Consider the following 10700-nt stretch of genomic DNA (forward strand, 5'->3'; position numbering starts at 1 on the left):
AGGTTCTTGAAAAGAAACAGTAAAAACTGTTCATGAAGCAATGTTTGTGAGAGTGCTCAGTTATCCGGGTCATCACGCAATAGTTTTAATCAGGTCAACCAGACCAGTGGTAGTCAAAGAAAACAATTCGCCTCCTATCCTGAAGCAGGTTTCAGCCTCTTCCATGATGTCTGCGGGTTTGTCCAAATTGTTGGACATTTGCCTCACCACCACCAACTTCCTATACAATGGATCATTTTACAGACAAAAACACGGTTGTGCAATGGGATCCCCAGTGTCACCCATGGTTGCGAACCAGTACATGGAAGAAGTTGAGAACATTGCTTTGGCTTCATATAAGGGACTGGGTCCTAATCAAAAAGCAGTTTTGAAAATGAACCATTTGATACTTTCATTTGCACTTTACTTGTATCGTCTTTGGAGTTCAAATAAAATATATATATATTTTTTATTTTATATTTAGACCTGGTTTTATTATATTTATTATATTCTGAATTTTATTCAGTTTTTCCAGTTTTCTGAACAGTTTGCTTCAAGTGTATTTTTTTTTTCTTTAGTAAATTTGATGAACATGACTTGCACCTGGTTCTGCTGATGGATGGACTTTTCTATGACAAATATCTTGGAAATGATCACAATGTTTTCCTTTCACAAGGTTTTGGTTTGTTTACGTGTAAGTAGATTAAATGTGTATACATGATGAGGGTGTTATGTAGCTTTACACTTGTCAATAAAGTTGTTCTTTAAAAAAACATACCGCTAGTACAGATTTATAAATGCTAGACATATTATGTCTGTGTCTCAATGTTTTGTCTTATCTAGTATTGTTAGAAACATTACACAACATACTTCAGGTATATTCACTTTTAAATATTATGTGCATTGTTTTCGCAAGGGGTTAGTTGAAACATGTCCTTGCAAAGTTGTTTTACTCCACATTCTCCATTAAATTGGTAATTGTTGCATGATCATTTTAAAATAGTATTATTAGATCAGATACTTTGCGGTGAACAAGGTTGTTGATGGATACCAGATAAGAGCAATTCCTCAGCGCTTGTGTTATTAAAGTATATGCCTTACTAAGAGACTTGTGTCAACCGGACAAACTTGGGATATTTTCGTTTCGTCCAGCAGAAGGGTCAGTCGATTGCATCATTTGTGGCTGAGTTGAGGAGGATGACTGAGCACTGTGGGTTTGGAATGACACTGGACATGCTGAGTGATGGATTAGTGTGTGGCGTGAATAATGACCGCGTCCAAAGATGATTGTTGTCTGTGTCGAACAACTAATGTTTGGAAGGGCAATTCAGCTGGCAACATCGATGGAAAGAGCATGTCTAGGATCACACCCAGAGCTCCCAGGCTTTGTACTGCCAAACGTCTACCTAGGTCTGGCGCCGGATGGAGAAGACGTCAACGGGCCTGCTGCTTTGACTCGAAGTGCTGATTCAACTGCACTGTCTTCTTCACCTCCATCTCCTCCAGCAGTTATGGAACGCTGGTGCCAAACAGGTTGTCGTCCATGACTGGCACTCTGACAAGGGTACGTCTGTTTGGCTCCTTCAAGCCCGTCTTGGAAGATGTTACGCGCGGCCATCTGGGTTAGTGCGCGAATCTGAGCCACTTCCATGGCAGCGGCCAGCTTCATCTTCTAGAACGGCACCGCTGTTGTCTGGGACCTCGCTCTCCACCCTCTTGTGGACTGCCTTGTCCATAGCCGCTGGGGTCATGTTGTTGCCAAGGATGACATGGAACTCCATGGTGCAGCAGTCCTTCTCATGCGGATGGCGCAGCTTGGGTCCCCAGCAGAGCGCAGCTCAGGGGATCAGATGTATCACCCAGCTTTGGGAGACCCTTGGGGCGCTCATCTTGGGGCACATTAAGACAGGTCTCTGGGCCTTCTTCTGTGCCTTGGCTAACATGGAGGTTGAAAAATTCTCCTCCAGCGGTTCGACGGTGGGCTACTCCTAGTATTTTCCCTCGTCTAACGGAACGAGCGAGGCATCATTTCCAGCGGGTAGACTCTGATAGGGCAGCCTTGCTTGTGCAGTCTTCCAAAACTGAGTGAATGGTCTCCTCGTCTTCCTCTGGGAACACATTGATATCCACCTCCATTTCATAGAACCGACGGTCGTCCTCCTCTCCTCCTTCTCCTCTTGTTGGGCTTCCTTGATGCCGGTGATACGGGACATGAGTCCAGGAGTTGTGAATCTACTAAGCATTACTGTCATGAACAAAGAAGCATATTGAACTCCGACCCCAGACAATAGTTCCGCCTCACTATCTTCTATCGGTAATTTAAAAAAACTCCAAAAGAATACTCAATAGCCAAACGATCAACATTAATAATAAAGTACATATGACTTACTGTGGTCACCTATTAAGGGGTGCCACACAGGCCTTTGCCATATGCCCAAAAGGAGAAGGTGGATACTAAGTTAAGTTAAGTTAAAAGAAGACGGAACATTTACACAAAAAGTGTAACCACAAAAGAATCTGAAGGCAGACTAAAAATCACTGTGAACCAAGATTCCAAGTTGGACGACCACTCCATTCCACAAACAGATGATTTGTTGGCAGTTTTGGGAGGTGCGGGTTTGATGAAGAATAAAAAAAAGTTTCCATTTCCAGTACACCAGACTCATGATCACCCTCTTTCCTTTCTCCCATCACCTGTTCAACCCCCAGTAGCCCCCGTTAGCCTGCCTTCTCACCAGCTTCTGGTGCCCTCGCTTGCGCTGCTATTTCACTTCCTCCTTCGTTCCCCTCATCTGTGTTCACAATACCATTCACTTCACTTTCATTCCCCTCCCAAATCAACCCTGCAGTTTTAGTCCCTTTCCATTCACAACTTTCATCCATTTACCCGGTGTGTTACATTTACTCACCCCTTTATCCCGGTCGGACACAGTCGCTGACGTTCCCGGTAGTGTCCGGGCAGTCACAACGGGTTGCCTGGATGAAGCGGCTCTCCCAGCGGCGGTCGGCGTTGGACCAGGTGTGTCCGGCTCAACACTTCATCAGATCATCAGGCTCCTCTCCCCGGTTATTGAGTATCATGTATAGCAGTCTGTGGTGAGATACTACGTGCTTCAGCAGCGGAGACTTACATCCAGACAGGATCTTACGGGCCGGTGACACCACTTTCCCCTGTCTGGACAGCTCCCAATAATTCATCAGCGATGAAAGCAGGGATGTTGGAGCGGCTGCACGGCCACAAAGCAGCCGTTTCCGGCAACTCCTGACTCCACCACACGGTTCGCCTTGTGCACCTGATCCAGGACGACGCCACTGTTCTCCCGAGCAGCTGCTTATGCTGCTGTGCCCCACTTTTTCCCCCACAGCCAGACTAATGTCCTCCACACTGCAGGGGAAAGTGGCAGTGATTTTAATCCCATAAAGATTTGAACCCTGCGCTCGCCATGGTGTGGGACACGCGGCTGGCAAGACACCAACAACAGGAGTACAAACCTGTAACCCACCAAACAGTCCACAGAAGACACCAAAGTTGATTACTAATTTGATCTAGAAACAGAACACCAGTGAAATTACTAATTCCTAACACTAAATGAAATAGAGCATGAAAAATTCACTCGCTCAGGACACCCACTTATGCACCTCACACCCAGTATGAACTCAGAGAGAGAGAGAGAGAGAGAGTGAAAGAGAGGATGAATTGTTTACTACAAAAGGCAAAGAAAGTGATTGAGAAGTGGTGGGTATGTTGAAAAAAGTGGAGGAAATCAAGGAGAACAGACACATATATCTGTGATTGCTACTTGAACAGCACAACATGTTCTTGGCATAGAGTAGGTAGTCAAATCAAGTGTTGCACTATTGTACAACTATTTGACATGTTAGTGTTGTGATGCTGAATAAGAAGTTGAGCAAAATGCAAATTGTAGAGGTTGAAATTGCTGCTAAATGAATGTAAATAGTAATGTTTAAATGATAATCTGACAGCTACTACTTGTTTTGGTGCAGGGTGCCGCTCAACAAGTAGGAAGAATGAAAACTTTAATTTGATCAAAACACGTTGCCATTCTAAAGAGGGGGAGAGTGACATATAGATAGAGAGGCTCAAACACTGATACCGATCAATCACCAGAAGACACTGCTAAGACAACAGCCAAAACAGACACACATAACATTGAACACATACAGTATTAACACCAGTGAATATGACAATAAATGTAAAACACTTTGAACAGTGGAAATGATCTACATGCGCTCAGAGAAATGGAAATGAAGAATTACAGAACATCCCTAACAAAAAACAGTTGTAAATGCAAATGTTATTAATATTAACAAGACGCTTTGTTGTTTCTCTGCAGACCAGTCTAATTGAGCAACTCATCTCAGTTTGAATGTATGTCAGCTCCCAGCTCAAGAAAACAGGTCACTACGTATATGTCAGACATCTAACAAATTGTAGCACTGTAGATAAGAAAACTGGAAGCATTGCTTGGTTGAATTAAATAAAAACAATGAGAACAAAACTACAGGTGGTGGCTGCCACTGGTCCAGACCAGCTTCTTTAAGAATGTATTTGGGATTTGAAATAAATAAAATGGTTCGTCAGGAATTAGAAAGGGACTTAGATAAGTACCATGAAGATACAGTTCTGAGTGGGTTTTAGGCCATGACAAATAGACACTCAGGCCAGAACAGGAAGAGAGATATTTGGTCGCCAGACACAAACAAACTCTGATCTCTGAACTAGTCCCGGCAAAATATCAACCTTGCTGCACTGATCAACGACTATTGACATCCACAGAGGGATAAGTGGACTTGAAGAAAGAGACTGTTGGCTTTTGGTGACAACAAAGCTGTGTGAGCTCAAACATTTGAAGCTTCCACGATGGAGAACAGGTTACACCACAGCGGAAATGACTGGACTATAAATGCTGCGTCTGATGGACTCAGTTCATTGCATGTGGGACAAAGTTCCTGTAAAGCCCGGCCACTGAGGATCCAGTGGGTCCTGCCACATCCACATACCAACAGCAACATCACCAAAGTCTCCCACCCAGCCAACACTGATTGTCAACATCTAGCAACCACCACATGGACAATGTGCGAGGAAGGCCTGGACACTTCAAGAGAACTTTTAAGGATCAGTACGACGCCAGACAACCATCAAAGACATGAGCAAGCCTAAATTGTGGGTACTTATGGGTATTGGAATATATGTTGTTTTTGTTATGAAGCAAATAGTCGACTGCTCTAGTGGGACCCGCCACCATAAACAGTGGAAGCTTAGTGGACAGTGATCATAAGGATGTAAAAATCTATGTGAATGTGAGTTAAAGAAGAAATTATTTATTGATGTTCATTAAAATAATAAAAAAAAAAAACGCTGACCAGCATTGCTTCAACTGAGAGTTGTTTGCTTTACACTAGTATGTATTTTAAGATGTTCTTTATGGGAAATTTCCATTAGAGTGGAGTGTTCAGATGAGAAACAAGTACACATTTGAATTCTGACGTGCACAATGAGGGTCATCGTGTAAGAGGGTAGTTTGACAAACAAAATAAAAAAATAAACTTTAGAAGTAATTAAATGCCATTAACAACCATCTTTGGGAGACCTACTTGCAGAACCTGTCATGGCCTTCCGGCAACAGCTGTCCGAGTCAAAGGCAATACAAGCATGCAACATCTGAATCACTGTATCAAAGAAAACGATACAAGGATGAGAGACAAAGATGAAAATCAGGGCAGTGAAATTAAAATATTTAAGAATCAAGATTAGACGATTAAACATTTCATTTGTAGTAATGAATGTCTGGTTTGGCTTCCACCAGGAGACGAGCTTGTGGTGGGATGAACGGGAAGGACAGGAGCACCATTCAAGACTTTCGGCAAGTCAACAAGGGACTTAATGACAGTGATATTTCAGTTAAGTACGATGCAAACATGCCGGTTTTTGATCCATGCTGAGAACAAAAATATATGATAGAATATCCCAAGAGGAGTTTGAGTAAAAACAATGTGAGTGCAGAAAACGAGAAAAACTATTTAGGTTAGACAGCTGTTTTTGAGAATAGACAACCACAAATGCCGATCAATTAGATGTGTGAAGAAAAAGATCTAGCTCAATACGTGGCCACCACATTGAGAGGGACTATACCGGCTAGTTGTGCATGGAGAAATAAAATAATAAGCACCCAAACGTGACAGCAATTTGAAAATATTGAATTGTATATTACATTTACTATGACATGCAAAGATTTTTCCATTTTGTAACATCAGAAAAATAGCAACAAGTATATTCACTGTGATTTTTCTTTTGGCATGTTGTATCGTACCACTGATGAGAAAATTGTCCCTGAGAATGGTTGGCAACAATTGAACATCATGGTTGGTGTCCGACGCGTAACGATAACTGCTGAACAACAACAAGCTCAAATGGCAACAGAGCAACCACATCTTAATCCTGCTCCAGACCTTTTATCGATTATCTGGAGGACTCTGACTGTGACGACAAAAAGTTTCAAGATATCACATCATATCAATTTTTTTTTCCCTTGAGCAACAAACACTTCATAATTACTTTCACCTGACATGAATTGAGATGTGTTTTACTTGGCTGTATTTCATTCTGCTTCGACCAGTCATTATCCCATGATGCATTTGTTTTTGTTTTGTATTTGATTTTATGTGTTCATGTTTGCATTAAAAAAGGGGAGCCTTCACTGTAAAAAAAAAAGAAACCCCAACATAATTGAAACATCATCATGCTGAAAATTGATTGTTGAAGTGGGCATGCACGTGTGATGATGTGTATCTGATACGAGCAACGCACTTGAGGAGGTCAAACAGCCTAGGCCCTAGGGCATGGTCGACACCATCAGGAATGGATTATCAAATACTAAAAATTGTCTCTTGGAGTTGTTTAGTTTCAACCATCTTAATGGTATCCAATCTTGGACATCTTTGACACTATCTAGGAGGTTGTGGACCATCCGGCTTTAAGGGCAAGTAAATTTGCAAGTTGTCACCAAGGCAGTGGAATGACGTATGATGGAATGATGTAGTGTTTAGCTAAAATTGAACCCAACTGCAATATATATAGGGAAAACAGAATAGATCCCAGTATAAATCGTTGGGGAACACCACAGTCTAGGGCAGGGGATCTTAACCTTTTTGACCTCGGGGCCCCCCTTTCACAGAACAAATGGGCCTGGGGCCTGTTCAATAGAACTTATTCATTATTTTTGATTTCATTTGTGATCAACAACCACATTTAATCTACTTATACGTAAACAAATCAAAACTTTGTGAAATTACATGAAACCATGTGATCAGCAGAAAGCTATTTATTTGTCATTGAAAAGTCCAACTAGCAGCAGAACCAGGAGCAGGTCAATATTCATCAAATTTACTAAAGAAAAAAAGAAAAAAAAATACACTTGATGCAAACTGTTGAGAAAATTGGAAAAACTTTATACAATTCTGAGTAAACAAAATATAATAAAACCATGAAATATCATAAAATAAAAAGTATATATTTTATTTAAACTCTAAAGAAGATATAAGGAAAGTAAAAATGAAAGTATCGCCATAGAATAAATTTTAAAAACTGCTTCGACAGGTACTTTCATGAACAGTTTTTATTGTTGGGGGCGAGCATCATCACTTTGTCATTTTTGTCTCCAGGACCCAGAGACATGCAGGTTGGGTCAGAGCCGACCCTTCTCACCCTGGTCATGGACTGTTTGTTCCTCTTCCCTCTGGCAGGAGGCTACGGTCGATCCAGACCAGAACCTCTCGTCACAAGAACAGCTTCTTCCCCTCGGCAACAGGCTTTGTATTTTATTTTATTTTATTTTATTTTATTCCGATGCACTTTTCTAGTTGGTGGGATCCTCTCTGACCATGGCTATAAATTTGATTCTGATTCTGATTCTAATATCTTGGACACAGGAACGTTGGAGGATTTGAAGCCGGCTGGAACATGGCTGGACTCCAGGGAAAAGTTGAAGAATACCCTATTCTGGTCCAGCAACTGTCATGGAAAGAAGGCCAAGATGCAGAGAAATCACATCAACTGAAAGAAGACCATGTGAGGTGGTGAGGTAATGTAAAACAGAAATAAAACAGAAGAGTTTGTTTCATTTAATATGTATGTATAACAGCAACAACGGATGAATATTTTGATTTGCTTTTGTGTGACTGTTTACATATTTTCTTTGTATAGCATTTGTATCTATTTTCTCTGTTTCTGTTGTTGACTGGTGTGTATGGTGTTTTATAATGCGCTAATTAAAAATAATATTTAGAAAACTTTGTATTATATTATTTATATGACTCTCAAATAAGAAAGTGCAGATAAAATTAATATAGAACACTATTTTTGTTAGTCTCATCACATTAAATAAAGACTGAATAATCCACTTAAAGGAGGAGCTTCATTTGAAGAATTTCTGTATTGAATCAATGTTGAAAGTGCCTGTTATGATCAATATCGGATCAATGATAAAATTGATGAAAAAAACAATTTTAAGATTTGATCAACCATTATTCACCATGATGTTCAGCTTTGAATCATCATTGAAATTTCACCCAATTCTGAGAATTCTTAGAATTGATGAACATTAGAACATGTATTGAGTGCTTGTAGACTATTTCCATTGATTTAAAGAAAGAAGAACAATTGCTATCTGAAAAACAAACCATTATTTATTTACATATTATAAAGACTCAAGTTAGCAACACAACAAATGACACTTCAATTCATTTTTCAATTTGAGCTGTTGTTTTACCACCAACCCCATATGACCGGTAAGGTGCACTTCTGGGTTGATTCTCTGAATTGTAATTCAGTCAGTTTACTGTGGATCAAAGCATTGAGTGTTAATACTGGATAATCATTAGATTATAGTAGATTATTTAAAAATGTGTCGTCTTTGAAAATGTGACATATACTGGAAATATTTTCAACAATTGGTTTCGACTTGGCATTGTATTGTAATTTGGAGTACTAGTGAGTAGTTTATATCATCGTCATATGTTGGGGAATAATTTGATATGTCTCATTAGGGACATGTGCAACGGTTAGTTAAATGATAACTCGTTTCCCACCTCCAATGGAAGGTTGGACAGATATCCACTCAAGATGAATTCTAAATACTCCAGAGATGGCACCCTTTTGGTGTAAACAGGAATATCTGCTTTGTTTGGAGTTCCCGAGACAAAACCTAGATTTCATGGCGACCCAGCCGAGTGCCTTGAATTCTGAGAAAGTGGGCGTAATATGTCTAGCATTTGAACAGCCTAAAATACTGAACATGGACATGTATGTGTGACAATGCGTATCTGGTAGGAGGAAAGCCCTTGATCCAGTTTCTATTTAATGTGTCTGTACTCTGAATAATTTGATGCCAAGCAAGGCAAAGCGGTGCAAAGCAATGCCAAGTGATGATACGATGACAGAACCCCACTACTTCAGTGGTTCTTTGCCTGCTCCCGACTTTACACCCTGAGAAATCCACTGGCCGGACAACATTAATCAATTCACAGTCATTAACTATTTGTTAATGACCACAATGCAAGTTACAAATATAAAAAGACATACTTTTATGGATATTTGTAAATCCTGTGTGTGTTTACAATCATTTGAGACAAATATAACCCCTTAAGGAGTGGAACAGTGGCAGAATGGTTAGCACTGTTTCCTCTCAGCAAGAAGGTCCAGGATTTGAATCCAGCTTTGGACCTTTCTGGGTGAAGTTTGCATGTATTCCCTGTGCCTGTGTGGGTTTTCTCCGGTTTCCTCCCACAGCCCAAATACATGCTCACAAGGTTAAATGGACACTCGTGGTGTGCGTGTGAATGTTATGTGTGCCCTGCAATGGACTGGTGACCTGTCCAGGGTGTCGCCCAATGTCTGATGGGATGGACTCCTGAAGATGGATGGATGCAAACATATCTGAACATCTTCAGAGTGCAAATTGTCACAGGTGATCAGGTTTTGTGATTGGCAATGACCCCAGACATCAACAGCGATCTGTAGCAGATGGATTCAGCTGATTTTAGTTTGTAAATTAAAAAGGTAAACTTATGAGATAAACATCAGTTGTGAACGGAAATGGCCGATGGCCCTCGAGAATAAATGTGATCAGTGCGCAACGCATTGTGGGAAGTTGGGGCAGCATGTACGGCTCTGACGTCATCACCACCAAATCCCGGAGACAGCCCCGAGAACTGGAGGCAGGAGCCAGATGCCCTGCAGTTGCGCCAGAACCACTGTGCCCACCAGACTTCTGCTTGATTCCCAGGGCGTACTGTGGTGGAGTGCATCGCAACCTGAATGGCTCTATAATGTGACTATAATGGGATGTTTAATACGACTTACTTCATACTTCAGTTTCAAACTCAATCAAAATCCTGCGTTTTGAACGCAGAACTTACCATGTCCTTCTTCTTATAACAACTTTTAATGTAAATGATGGATATAGTTTGTAAATTTGTATGTAACTGTGATGTGGATGAGTTCCAAGGAGAAGCAAACGCACAATGATAACGTCCTTTATTGACTTTGCTAGCGTAGCAATCCACCTGTTACAATAACTCCTGGTCAACTCCTTCTCCAGTTCCTTCTCCTTTTCTTACCATCTCCAACCACACAGTGCCTCCCTGTGGCCACCATATAACATGTCATTATTGTGAACACAACAGTAACACCATTGTATATG

Source organism: Synchiropus splendidus, chromosome 14 (genome assembly GCF_027744825.2).
Source record: "Synchiropus splendidus isolate RoL2022-P1 chromosome 14, RoL_Sspl_1.0, whole genome shotgun sequence".
In the NCBI taxonomy this organism is placed as follows: Eukaryota; Metazoa; Chordata; class Actinopteri; order Syngnathiformes; family Callionymidae; genus Synchiropus; species Synchiropus splendidus.